At 49.2% G+C, this 14,569-nt stretch overlaps 1 protein-coding gene, 1 non-coding gene and 1 pseudogene across 2 annotated transcripts in view; 2 read left to right on the plus strand and 1 right to left on the minus strand.

Annotated features, from left to right (window-relative positions):
• LOC102695046 (zinc finger protein 721-like) overlaps positions 1–14,569 on the minus strand; it is a 1,154,024-nt pseudogene that overhangs the window by 829,608 nt on the left and 309,847 nt on the right.
• LOC138242831 (zona pellucida sperm-binding protein 3-like) overlaps positions 1–14,569 on the plus strand; it is a 496,704-nt gene that overhangs the window by 436,396 nt on the left and 45,739 nt on the right. The gene's annotated exons all lie outside the window — the stretch shown is intronic.
• Positions 9,423–9,478, plus strand: LOC138243836 (U7 small nuclear RNA). The gene has a single exon (XR_011192454.1). It is a non-coding gene; the product is annotated as a U7 small nuclear RNA (small nuclear RNA).

Raw genomic sequence — 14,569 nt, forward strand, 5'->3', positions numbered from 1 at the left:
CCAACTGATTGGTAAAGGGGAACACTAATACCAGAGTGACACCCCCGGCGTCTCTTTTTGAGAGACGCCCTGGGATTTCTTAATGGCCAAGGAGGGTCGGGACCTCGGTTTTACACCTCCCCCGAAGGACAGCGCCTGTTTGTGCAGCAGAGTGTCGCCATCAGGATGCTGGGGCATAAGAAAGCCACACAGACCACAGGGTGAGCGCTACCTACTGGTCCCAGTCACACCTCTTGCAGGAGCAGCAGCAACCTGAGCTTTTCCGGGGGGAATCTCCCATCCAGGTGCCGGCTAGGCTCACACCTGCTGGGCTGCCGTGGGTGAGCCCAGTCGAGAGTCGCAGGGTGAGATCTAGTCACCAGGGAGAAACCATACAAGCAAAGGATTACTCGACTCCCGGCACTTGAAAAGACCGACAAATGACTCGTTCCCGCCGGAGCTGAATGTACCTGCATGTGTCGTGTCGTCTACTTCCCCCGCCCCGCTGTGTTTGCTGTATTGTCTTTGAAGCCGGTCCCCGAGACGAGACGGGCTGTTCCTGTGCCCCAATTAACACTTTACAGATGCCATTCCCCGGCATTGTGGCCATTGTCAGTGGTGGAGAAGAGCGAGACATTCAAGGAGGGGGCTGTGCGAGGTTAGGTGAGGTGCGACACGCCGGAGCCCCGACGCTGCTAATGCGGAGCACTTGTTGAACTGGCATTGAAAGGATGTGTGCGCACGGAGCGAGCCTTCCCTGCGGCGGAGCGTTGAAACTTTCTCCCCGCGCTGCAGGAGTTGTGTGTGCTGCAGCAGTGCCGAGAGAACAGCACAGAAGGCAGCAGGCTCTGGAGAGCGGGTAAGAGACGGAGCCTTGTGGGCAGGCAAGCAGGCCCGTTTTTTGGAAATTGCTGAAAAGGCTCCGGTGTTTGTTCGGTGTGTGGCAGGCGCACGACGCGAGCACGACCCAGCGTGCTGGAAGCCGATGCGTGCTGTGATCCCTTTACGGAGCAGAAATGACAACGGAGGAGGCGAGAGATCATTTCAGCATTTCGCGTCTGAACGGAAAACACAAATGACCAACTCGGAATGACTTGCCTTTGACGCTTTTCAAAGCGTTCTTTGTGCACGACGACTGCGCCGCCTAGCAGATACAAATGGGTTGTACAACTTTGAACTAGCAAATGGAAGAGGGCTAAGCCCCCTCTCTTTTGGCCCAGGTTCGATCTGTCTCCCAGAATCACCAGGGCGCACGCACACACACACCCGTGCCGTTGAAGTGCTCTGCTTCATTTCTAAGGGCAACTCAACATTCACTCCTACCCCGAGTGCAGAAAAGACAGAGTCCGCAGCAACAACAGCTCAGGTCTCTGCACAGGAGCTAAGCTGCCCCCATCTCCTCTGCTCTGCGGCTCCTGCGGAGTGGAGTCCTGCCTGGAGCTGTGTTTGCAGGCGGCGGCTCCCCGCGCCCTGTCTGTGCGTCGTGTCCAAGAGCACCTGGGGGGAAGAGAGAGCCCTCCCACTCGGGGGCTTTTCCATGGTCTGTGTGAGGAGGGGCGGGTGTGTCCAGTAGCTTATCGAGCAGAAGCCTGGGGCGGCGGAGAGCTGTGATCGTGCAGACCTTGAGGTGTCACCTCTTTGTCTGCTTTCCCGCCCCCCCTCCGCCCAAGCTCTGCTCCCGGCAACACCTCACACCCGCACGTGTCACAACCTTAGGTGTGGTCATGAGACACCCATGGGGTGTCGTTCTGTTCTTGCTAATTGTTTCCTGCCCGTCGCAGGCAGAAGTCCATCCGAGGAAATTGCGCTGGACAGAGCTCAGAGGGCGCACCTGGGTGGCTTTCTTTCTGAGTGATGTTCCTGCAACACTCTCCCGCTACTCTTGGTGCGCTCATGCCGCAACACAGAAAGGCTGGAGCAGGTGGCTGTGGGCTCTGCGCACTGCCGAAATAGCCGAAAATAGCCGAAATAGCTCAAAGCGTTAGACTGAAGATCTAAAGGTCCTTGGTTCGATCCCGGGTTTCGGCATTTTGTTTCATCGCGCCGTTTGTTCCTCTCTCCAGCGCACCCTGCCTAAAGTGACGCGTCCCTTTCTCAGCCCGAAACGGAAGCGAGACACCAGCAGCGGTCCCTGCAGGTTTCCGTAGTGTAGCGGCTATCACGTTCGCCTAACACGCGAAAGGTCCCCGGTTCGAGACCGGGTAGACACAGCCTCGTTTTGCACGATCCTGTACTTCACAGAGGTCTTGAGCGACCGGTCATTTGTTCCCAATGTATTTCCGGTGCCTTCGTGCACTCTTGTACCAAACGCACGTTCCTTCTGTACGCGGAGCCGATCATTTGCAATTGGGCTGTGCCGACAGACCAGGACGAGCTCTGTCGGCTCAAAAGCAGCGTAGGACCTGCAAGAACAACAGAAAGATTAGCATCCAGCGGGGGCCTCTTAGTGAGCCCAAGATCTCATCAAGAATCGGCTCCAGCAACAGGGCTGGGCGCATTGTTCCATTCTCCGACCACTCTCGGTATAAACAAGTCCCTCCTGGTCTCTGCTTGAAATGCACTTTCCTGTGTTTGCTTTGGTGTAACTGGCTTCCCCTGCATGGGCGAATGTGAAGAAGATCCTTAGTAAGTCATTGAAGAAAACCGAGAAGAGGTCGGAGTGGCCTCTGTCGTTCATCAACGATCCAGTCAGGCAGTACTCCTCTGTAAAGCGCCGTTCGTTCACATCGATTGGCTTTTTTTTGCCTTCATTCGTGCAAGTAGTAAAAGCAGACGCCCCTTTAGGGAGCCTGTCAGCACCCGGAGTTTTCCCCTTCTGTAAGCTCTCCATAGCTTCTCAGCTCTTCTACTGTCAAATCCCCCTCAAGTACTTCCCTATCTTCTTCACTCAAAACGTTTTCTAGCTTTGAGGTAAAAAAATGAATTTCTTCATCCTTTACCTCTGTAGAGCTGTACAGTCTTGAGTAGAAGTGTCACGCCCTCTGCAGCCAGAGGGCGGTCCTTCTCTGTCCTGTCGCTGGTTTCTGGTCTGCTGTCCTTCCTGTCCCTCTCTTTCCCTTGGGCTATATATTTCCGGGTCTTGCACTCTGTCCTCGCTCAGCACTGACGTTCGGATGTCCTGAGACCCGCCTAGCACCAGGGCGCCCCACGTCCGCTCCCTGAGGGCACAGGTTTCTATACAGCATTCCTAAACTCTTTGCACTAATGAGCCCGGGCCTTTTTTCCGTCTCGCCACTCCGCATATGGGTCTTCCGCACTCCTGCTCCCCACGGTTAGTCCCTTTGGACGTCCGTGACAGAAGGCCTCGATGCAGGAGAGGATAGCACTCAGCTCTGTACTCTCTCTTCCCTCCTCATCAACTACACTTTCCATGACAGACTTGGAGCCTACCACTTTCCTGAAAAAGAAGCGAGTACACTTCTCATTTTCTTCCAAGAACTGCACTCTGCTTCTTAACAGCACTCCTCGACTGCTTTCTTCGACTATGCTCCGGATGTCCTTTTTTAAAAGGGTGATATCCTCAAGCACATCGAAGCCACTGTGCAGCATCGTGTAGAGACGCTGCAGCTGCCTCTGTTTCCTGGCTAGCACTCCTCTCCGTCTGGCAGCAGCCTTCCTTCCCTCAGCCATGAAAAAGGCCTTTGTCCTCACCTTCACCTCCTCCCACCACTCTCCTACTGACCCATACAGACACTGCAAGGACAGCCACTGTGATAGTTTCTCCTTGTAGCAGGATACTACCCCCTTGTTCTCTAGCAGCTTTGTGTTGAGTTTCCAGAGGCCTGGGCCAAAGACAGTCCCGCCCTGGAGTTCCACTCTACACCCTAAAGCCTGATGATCTGAGAAGAAGACAGGCTGAAGAGTGACCCCAACAACTTTCACTCTCTCTGAGACAAAGCAATAGTCAATTCTGGAGCTGCTATTCCTCCCTGGCCATGTATATCCTGCTGTTGTGGGATATATAGATCTATATGTGTCTGAGAGTTTAAAGTCTTGAACTAAGTTTTGCAGGGCCAGTGAGCTGGAATCCAATTTTATCGGCCTTTTGGCTAAGATCAAGTTCAAGTGGCATGCCCGCAGTTCTTGTCTTTCTAGAAGGCGATCGAAGATCCTGAAGAGTGCTTGAGCTGGTATCGCCCTAGGTTGAGCATAGGGGGTTGAGGCCAAGCAGCAGCTGAGCTGGGTGGGATCCGGCAGCAACGTTCTCTCTCTGCTCTCTCCTCTCCCCTCCCCCTTTCTCTTGCTCCGCCTCCTTGGCCTCTTGGCTGGGAGTAGGTACTCGTGGCCTGCACGCGGTGCTTGCTTTCTTCCTTGAGACTCGGAAGCGCTATCCGCTCCCTCTCTCTCTCTGCCTCCTTGGCCTCTTGGCTGGGAGTAGGTACTCGTGGCCTGCCCGCGGTGCTTACTTTCTTCCTCGAGACTCGGAAGCACTCTCTCTCTCCTCCTGCGCCTGCACCTAGCTGGGCTTTGCCCTCAAGGACAAAGTCCAGGGCTCACTCGCTGCTCCTTTAGCAGCTTAGCCCTCCTCTCCACAGGACCTTGCTCTCTCTCTTTCTCTCCTTTTTTCTTTTTTCTCCTTTCCAGATGGCAGACAAGAAGACACTGATCCGGTTCCACTGGACCAAGAAAACAGAGACGATGCCAACTGCGAAATCCTTTTTCATTACCTTCCTGAGAGGGATCCTGCAGTTGGTGGCCGAAGATCTCTACTGCCTGCAAGACAACAAGGCAGAGAGATACATGGAGGCCTACATGGCCACGGTCGACTCATATGAAAAGGCAACGAAAATGATCAGAGAAAAAGGTAAGCACCCCCGTTTCTCTGATTTCAGGCCGGAGCCTATGAGGAAGACAAACCAGAGGACCATCACAGTCCTCACATACAACCCCTACGTACCAATGGAACTGGTACCAGCGTACCTATGGAGGTATGTAACTGTGGTGGGCAAACCGACGGAGATCAGGGACAGTTGCGGCGTCTGGTACGGCAAACGCCAGTACCGAGTCCTCCTGAAAGAGGACCTAGAGGGCGTCGACGGTTTCCAGCACCCCCCGGCCCGCTTCAACATCGGAGCCGACAGGGGGTACCTTTACTACACCAGGATGCCGGATTTCTGCAAGAAGTGCAGACAGTCCGGCCACAAGGAGAACACGTGTGACATCGTTAGATGTCACAACTGTAACAAAGAGGGGCACCTGGCAAAAACCTGCCGGGCAGCCAAAAAGTGCAACGGATGCAGCGCCGAGGGACACCTCCTTCACCAATGCAAGGTAAGCAAACCTTCATTTGCGCAGGTGGTGGAAGCCGGCCGGCAGAAACCGGTCTCAAGACAAAGGGAGAGAGGTGAGAACAAAGAACCCGCACCTCCCCCGCAAAGAACTGAAACTGCCGAGGCCACACCCCCAGCCGCACCAGTGCCACAAGATGGCCGCCAGGACGACGGACAAAATGGCTGACCGGAGGAAGGGCCCTAATAACTCCCAGCAAGAAGGGAAAGAGAAAGCGGGAGAAGAGATGCAGGGCGGATCCACCTTCGGAAGGACAAAAGAAAAGAGTGGTAAGGGAGAACCGTTTCCTCGTCCTAGAGGAAACTGAACTTTTTTCCCCCGAGGCCCAGGAACAACCGGAGGAGGCAGCCCAGGAAGTCGGAACCCCCTCCCCCAAGGCCCAGGAACAACAGGAGGTCCCCGAAACTCCTGGAGAAAGGGAAGAAAAAAGCCTTCCCGAAGCGGTGGCGAAGAGTATCCTCGAGGAAGATGAGGATTACTTTGAAGCCGCCCTGGAGCCGGGACTGATGGTAGGGCTGGACCTGTTCAGCATGTTTACCTTTCAGTCCCCAGCGAGACCTGGAGGGAGCCCAGCATATTCCCCCCAGGACCCGAATGAGAGGAGTTACATCTAGGCTAAACGCAGATGTAGACTCCCAAGTTTTCCACTGTAAGCACAAAGAGAGGAGGTTCAACTTTCACTGGTTTAATCATGACTGTGAAACTTATCTTTCTAACAACTAACGTGAGAGGGCTAAGAGACCCGATGAAAAGACAGGGAGTCTTTCATCATCTGGCCTCAAAGTCTATCTCAGTTTGTTTCTTACAGGAGGTCCACCTGAAGGATGAAAGCGACAAGCTGACATTCGCCAGGGAATGGACGAAGGGAGAATCATGCTGGAGCGTAGGAGGGGTCCACTCTTCCGGAGTGGGAATCCTCCTCGGAAACCCAGAGATGACGCTGGTTTCCTCCTTCTCGGTGGTGCAGGGCCGGATCCTGGTTGCAGACATCGACTGGAGTGGGCAGAAGTTGAGTGCAATTAACGTCTATGCTCCGACGGAACCCTCTATCCGGAAGGAAGTGTTTGCTGACCTGGCCAGCTGCTGCACCACCAACAGACAGGTGGTACTTGGCGGGGACTTCAGCGTCGACCGGGAGAAGGGGAGCGACGCTAGCTCGGCAGAGCTGGAGTCGCTTCTCAAGCAGTTCTTCCTGGTAGACGGTTTCAGACGGTGCCGCCCTAACGACGCCGGAACGACATGGAAAAACTCCCGGGGAGCATGCAGCCACCTGGACTACATCTTTCTGCACACGACCTGCTCCCTGGAGTCGGCGACGGTGTCCCCGGAGTGGTATTCCGACCACAAGCGCTTGACGGTGGTGGCTAACACCAACCTGCCGGCATTCGGTCGTGGGTACTGGAAGCTGAACCGGGAGATACTGGAGGAAGACGACTTCAAGGCACTGTTCCGTAAAGACTACGCGAGCTGGGTCGATCTGAGAGACAGCTACAGCTCCATGGTGGAATGGTGGGAGTCGGTGAAGGACAGGACCCGAACCCTGGTGCAGATGTACTGCAGACGGAAGGCGGCCAGGGAGAGGAAGGAAGCTGCACGAATCCAGAGACAACTATAGGAGGAGTACATCTCGGCTAACGGGGGAGGAGCCTTCAATTCAGCCCGGGCACGGGACCTGAAGGAGAGGCTCCGCAAACTCAATCAGGTCCGAGGAGCCCAGAAAAAGAGGTTGATCCACGGCCTGAGACGGGGAGATGGAGAGGAACTGCTGGGCGAGAGTGACAAGGTAGAAGCGGCCACCGCTTTCTACACGGAGCTCTTTTCAGAAAAGCAGACGGAGGTGGAGGCAGGCGATGCTTTTCTGGAGGAGCTGAAGGCACGAATACCGGAGGAGGTGAGGGAGGACTTGGAGGGTCCGGTCGCGGCCGAGGAGCTGAAGGCGGCGCTCTTGTCCATGGAGAATGGCAAGGTGCCAGGGCCGGACGGACTCCCCAAGGAATTCTACACCTGCTTCTGGGACACCCTGGCGGCAGATATGGTGGAAGTGGATCTTCCGCCGGGGGAAACTCGGAGACACCATGAGGGAGGGCATCATCTCCTCTTCAAGAGCCCTTAGCAGAGACGGTGAGACGGGACCCTGTCACGGCCTGGAGATACCGGGAGGCGCGGGGGAAACCCTGAAGATCTCCCAGTATGCCGACGACACAACGCTGTTCCTGAGGTCGGACAGGGGGTTGAGGAGGGCCCTGCAGGTCATGGAGCAATACTCAAGAGCCTCGGGGTCGAAACTCAACCGCCGAAAGAGAAAACTGAAGTTCTTCGGGCCCTGGAAGCACAGGACGACAGCGCCGGAGGGTCTCAAGCTCTGCACGGAGCCCCTCAAAATACTGGGGGTTTCCTTCCAGAGCCAGGACAACGAGACCAACAACTGGACCAAGAGGATCGCCAAGGTGAATGCGAAGCTGGGTCTGTGGAAAACGCAGTCGCTGTCCTACACAGGGAAAGTGATGGTGTTGAAAGCAGACATCCTGCCGGCTTTGGTTTACCTGGCAGTGGTGTACCCGCTGCCGGCCAGACTCAGACGAGCGCTGCAAGGGATTATCTTCGGCCTCGTCTGGGGCGGCAAGTACGAGTACATCACTCGAAAACCGGATGTGTCAGCCGGTCGAGGAAGGGGTCCCACATTTCCCCCTGAAACTCGACTGCATCTTCTACTGCAACCTCTGTCGGGCGCTGCAGGAGCCCATTGGCCACAAGTACCAGTACTTTGTCAGGCTGTGGCTCTCCGTCCCGATGAGGCACTTGGTCCAGTGGTCAAACACTGGGCCCAAGGCAGAGAGGCGACCGAAGTTCTACACCCACGCTGTCAAGTGGAGCAGGAGGTACAAGGCCACGAGACAGCCAGAGCTCTGCACCAACCACAGAGCCCTGTACAAAGAGGTGAGGGGGCATTTGGTCACTGACGAAAGGCTGCAGGTTCCCAGACAAGTCTGGGAAAGGACACAGCCCAAAGAACTTGACAACCAACTGAAGGACCTCAACTGGATGGCTGTGCACAAGAGACTGGCTACCAGAGAGGTCCTCTACAGACACTCGCTAACCAGGAATCCGCATTGCCCCCGGGACACGTGTTTTGTCGAGGAGACTCAGGAGCACGTGTTCTGGAGCTGCCTCTTCGCCAAAGCGGTGTGGGGCAGAATGGACAACATTATGCAACTCCTGGGAAAGGATGCGGTGCTCAGTTACCAGTACATTCTGCTGGGGGCTGGCACCCACCGGACTGGACAAGGGGACACAGGACCTGTGGGGGCTGCTACTGTCCCTCACAAAACAAGGACTGTGGAAGGCAAGGAACACTCTCATCCGGCACAACATAAAGTGGGGGGCGAGGGAGCTGGAGGAGAGGATCCTGGCGGACCTCAGGAGGAGGACGAAGCACCACATCGCCAAATGGGGTTTCCCCACGGCGAGGGAGTGCTGGAATAGACTTTGGGCCCTATACAGGGATTAAAGGACAATAGCAAGTGGTAGGTTTGGAGGGACTCTCTTAATTGCGCAAATCCGCCCCCACTTCCAAAGATTGATAACGGACAATCAATCTCCGTTCCGCCATTGTTTTTTATTACATGGAGTGTTAATATGTGTGAGATGTTCCTTTTCAGATGTTTTTTTTTGCGGAATAAAGTATATTTTGTAGAACAAAAAAAATCTTATGACAAGGTTTACAAGTTATCTGTTGAACTACATTCTAATAGGTGTGGTCACATTCCAGGTCATTTGTTTACGTTTTTGTTTCTGGAGCAACTGTTAGATGAAATGTGCTAATATGTAACCTAACTCCAGTGTGAATAACTAGAAGAGGGGAGCAGCTCCATTCCAGACCAAGGGAGCTTTGAGATTGGCTGGGCCAGATCTCTCATTTGCATATCTGATTTGGAAATATAACACTACACCCCCTTCTTGCATGGATTTAACTTGCACCCAAGAGTCCCCTACTATGTATTGCTACTTATTTTTTTATGATAAGTGGTGATTACCAGTTGACAGGTTTTATTTGTTGAATTATAAATGGTTTTGTATTGTCATCCTGAATGGCCTGTACTCAAGGTTTGGTAGGGTGTTTTCATTTCATGTGTTTTCATTTCATTTACCAAATTGAATTTTTGCTCTTTTAGTATTTGTCCAGAAGGCTTTCTGAAGTCAGGAAGCCCATTTATTTGGTGAAAAAAGATTCTGTATTAATATTAATATTGCTCATACAACATAAATAGGGTCTTTTATGAATAAAAAGATCTTGCACTTGGAAATCTTGATAAAGCTGTGTGCTTCCATACACTCGAGCAGTTTTGATTCCTAATATTTGACCTTAGGTGTGGGAACGGGTCTTTTTTGCAATTTGATTTCCAATTGATCAGCACAGTATAGAAAATAGACCCATAAAGCAACCTCAGCAGTGACAAATGTCACTGGGTCACTTGGGTTTATACATCGGGGTCCACTCCTGTTTAGCCTCCGAAGCCGTACAGGGTGCGGCCCTGGCGCTTCAGCACGTACACCACGTCCATGGCGGTGACGGTCTTCCTCTTGGCATGCTCGGTGTAGGTGACGGCGTCGCGGATGACGTTCTCCAGGAACACCTTCAGCACCCCGCGGGTCTCCTTGTAGATCAGCCCGGAGATCCGCTTCACTCCCCCACGGCGAGCCAGGCGGCAGATGGCGGGCTTGGTGATTCCCTAGATGTTGTCACGGAGAACCTTATGGTGACGCTTAGCGCCTCCTTTCCCAAGTCCCTTTCCGCCTTTGCCTCTTCCAGACATCTTTGTAACGAACAGTTCTTTCCGGACCCTATGCGGATGACACAATCCGACGAAGTGGGGAAACACTGGGGAAACGTCATGCAGGAATACGGGGCTGAAGACAGGGGGGCGTGTCCAAGGTGCACTGGTGCACAGGGGAGGTGTGGCCGAGGCGAACAATCCAAAAGAGAAGTCCTAAGGGAATATCCAAAACACACGAGAAAGTCCAAAACCAGAAGATCCATCAGAACAAGTTAAAAACCACGAAGGCCAGGTCGGAACCGGCGGACAGAGAACAGGAACGGGAACCGAGATTAAAACCTTAACGGGACCAGGCGCTTCCATGTCCCAGACTCGCACAATACGGAAATCAGATGCAGACCCCGGATGAGCGTCAGCGCCTGGCTTTTAAGGTGGGCTGGGAATGGGAAACAGGTGCAGAGAATGAAGTCTTAATTGAAAGGGCTGGAGCATACTTAAGGAGGGGGAACTAATATCGTGACAATCTTCTAGTTATCAGCTGTGAACACGACACACACTGCTCATCTTTGATGTACAGATGCAGCCATTCAAAGTGCGCGGTACAGACACGTACCGGAAGTAATTGGCTACGGCGTCGTGCATCGTGACGCGCGATGACGCAAAATACCGCGGTGCGTGATTGGTTGACCGACAGGGGCACTCGTGGTCCGTTGGTCTGTCGTAGAAAGACTTACTGTAAACGTCTTTACTGTGCCCGTTGTAGATATTGAATTTTACCACTGAAGGGAAATCTTAGTAGCTGAGCATAAAAAGAATAGGAGCATACTGTAACGCGTGTGAAGGCCATAAACGATATTAATTTTGGAACGTAAACATACAGTATATGGCTGGTCTTGGTACTTTAAAGAAAAAAATACACACCAGTATTCCATTTCTCCCTAAACATTGTAAGCTTCGAAGTCTTTAACTAACGTGATACCGGAGTCAACAAGCATACTTTTAGAATTTGATTAAAAGGGAATATAATATGGAATCGCGTATCTAAAGAATTTAATAACGGTATGATTATATCCGTGTACTGCGGCAGGACTGTGTAAGGCTGTTTCGCCTACCTGATCATGCGAGCTGTCTTGTAGCCTACTCGTCTAGGTGCGTGACTACCAGCTGGCAGGTTGTGTGTTCGAATCCAGCTGGTGCTGGACTTTTCATTTTTATTTATTTATTTTTTAATCGCGTAACATAAACATATTACTGTATGCAAACTGTACTGTATACAGTATGTATATGTATATTTAATGTCTTAACTGTGCCCGTTTAATTGAATTTAAAAAAATTATTTAACACGAACATTAAGCTGTTTACATCTTCCGCCTGAGAACAGTCACCCGTTGCTACCCAACGCAGAAACACAGCCACTAACTAGCAAAGACAGGACATTAGCTACCCAATATGATAAAGAAATAAATGATTATTTTGTTTATTTCTTTTGCACATTTATTTGAACATTTCCATCGATTGTACAAGCACTTGGAAACTGTCCAATCCCTAGTTCATCAGGCATTTTACCGGTCTGGCGCCGGTCTGTGTCTTCCAGGATATAATGCCAGCGAACTCTTGTTTTTATGTCCACTATAACAGACAATCTCCTTTGCTTTTAACCGAGCGTTTAATAATTTCCTAAAATGAAAATGATTTACTTTATTTCCCTCACGGGATCAATAAAAGTATCTATCATCTGTCTAAACTATGGGACAGAATTCTGGGGTCTCCCCATACCAGAGATTATGGTAGGGCTTCAGAATGGTGATTGGCTGACACCATCTGACACCCCTCTGATTGGAGAAAAAAGACGTGCTGGTTTGCTATACATACTGTACCAGGAAGAGGATTTCTTTCTATTCAAAACGTGTATTTTAAAAGTTTAAGAAGTAAAAACCTTACAGCGTAAACAGATTTCTAAACTGATCAGGATCGCTATCTTTGTCTTATGCATAATAATGTTCACCGCTCTGTCCAGCAAATTAATAATAAACTTTATTTTATATAGCGTTTTAAACGAATAAGTAATTAGATTGCTCATAAACCTAATCACTTGCTTTTTCTTTTTATTTAGGCTCAGATTTCAACTATAGATCGTCTTATTAATAACCATAATAACAACCAACCAACGAAAACAACCATTAAAACATAATACCAACCAAAAACATAGATAACAACCACAATACAAAATCAAATATATCAAACCATTTTACTCTCGCAATGTCCTCCAATTATCATAATCCCGCCCCTTATGCAAAACCAAACCTTCCTCCCATACCAGTTTATCCTGTTTATCATAAACAAAATCCACCTCAATTTTCAACATAAAGCATTACACAAAATCAATACCTCAACACTCCATACTCAACAATGATAATTCACAAACAGCCAGAACATGTAACTACACATTCCCAAACCGACCTAATTTCCATAGCCCCGCCCCTTATGCAAAACCAACATCCCTCCCCTGTTCTCTCTCTCCCCTGGCGGTGGTAATTGTTTTTATTTTCAAATAAATTTTAGCAAAGTCATGTATTTTAAAAATCTTAAGATTTTTATATTTATGTCTTTATTTAGTGGTTTCATTAGTGACAAAGGCTAAACTTTCTTGGAAAAATGTATTTTATGTAAACCATGTTTGCTATTAATTCATTCAGGGCTAAAATATGTTCATTGTCTTCTAATGAAAGAAGGGTTCCTTTCGCTGTAGTCGGGAGCCTAGCCTTTAACTAGTAAGTACTGTACTTACTGGGTTTTTGAGGGGGGGGAGGTGTCTTTCGCTGGAAATCTCACCTCCTACTTTGAAAATACCCGTGAAACCGGTTCAATTCGTCACAGCCAGCACTCTTGCAGAGAGGGGGGTTGTACTTGCAGTGTATACAGTACACGCGTTATGCTCTTCGTTAATGTCTAAGCCGGAACATATCATTATATCTCATTTTGTATTTCTTAAAAAAAAATTTTCCCAGCCTAACAGTATTGTTTTTAACCTGTAAAGCGCTTTGAGGAGCCACCTTTAAAGGCGCCATATACAATAAAGTTCATTATTATTACTATTGTAAATTTGCTGGACAGAGAGGTGAACATTATTACACAGAAGACAATGATAGCGATTTACGTTGCATTGTGTATCGTGCTGCTTTAATACAGTTTTAAATAATTAAAAGTCTAAACAGTATCAGCTTTATTTATGGGTTTTAAATAAAGGTGATTTAAACGCGATTTAAATCAATATAAATGTTTATATTGTAACGCATAGGTGACTATTCATTGTTATTAAAATGACTTAAATTCGATCATGTTGTGATATTTAGAAATATACATTTGTTTGGTGCGAGTTAAGTTTTATTTAATCTCTGAGCCATACTGATTCTTCTGGAAGCCAGTTTCCGCCAGGGAGTAAAAAAAAAAAAAACACACTATGGTATTCTCTCCAATGCAGTGCAGTTAAAAAACATACCTCTGATGCTGCTCCTAAATGAATATCGTTTATGACCATCAGAAGCTTTATGCTCCTTTTCTTTTTTCCAGTGGATTGAACAGGGAGAGGCATTTCATGATGTACTTTTCACTGATGAAACAACAGTGGCTCTGGAACAGTTTTCAACCATGTCGTTTTATAAAAAGGGGAGATATGTACATGTTACTGAAGCTAAAAGTTTAGCCTTTGTCACTAATGTAACCACTAAATAAAGACATATAGAAATCCCTACGTTACAGACTGTATATGGCTGGTATTGGTAGTTTAAAGAAAAAATACACACCAGTATTCCACTTTCTCCCTAAACATTTTAAGCATCAGAGTCTTACATGTGGTTATTTCGGAAACGTTTGTACGTGCTCCTTCTGACCATGTTACTGTTTACTGTTACTGACCATATTAAGTTTAAGAGCCTGTGGGCACTTTTCCTGTCCGTGGGGGGTGGACCGTCTTTCATTAGAAGGTTAGTCTGTTCTACTCTGAGAATGTAGAGGGGGTGGAAAGTGCCTGCGGTCATTTAATTAGTATTAAAATTCACACTGATTCCCTTGCGAAGATACGGACATAGGAATATTCGTGCGTGGTCAAAAAATGGCATAAAAACGACAAAGTGAAGGCTGTGAAAACATTCACAGTGTACTTTATACACAAAGCAAATATACCCCCCCCCCTCTCAATTCAGTTCAAGCTGCTTTATTAGCATGACAGATGGATACAATCAGTGTTGGGTATTTACTTTGCTTTGAGATGCCACTTTTAAAGGTGATATATAAAATCAAGGCTTTAACTTGCTTCAACTCCGCAAGTCTGAGTTCTTGTGTCTGTCCTATCCGAACCCGAAAGTATTACAATATGTATCTTTATAGCAGGTGGTGTACAGCTTTTTAGTATAGATTACACTTTTCTAAAATGTATTTAAAAAATAAAAACGATTACAATCTAATCTTTCCACGTTTGATCCCAAAATAAATCTAAACGGGGAGAAAGCTATGCTGAAAGTTTATTA

Source organism: Lepisosteus oculatus, chromosome 14 (genome assembly GCF_040954835.1).
Source record: "Lepisosteus oculatus isolate fLepOcu1 chromosome 14, fLepOcu1.hap2, whole genome shotgun sequence".
In the NCBI taxonomy this organism is placed as follows: Eukaryota; Metazoa; Chordata; class Actinopteri; order Semionotiformes; family Lepisosteidae; genus Lepisosteus; species Lepisosteus oculatus.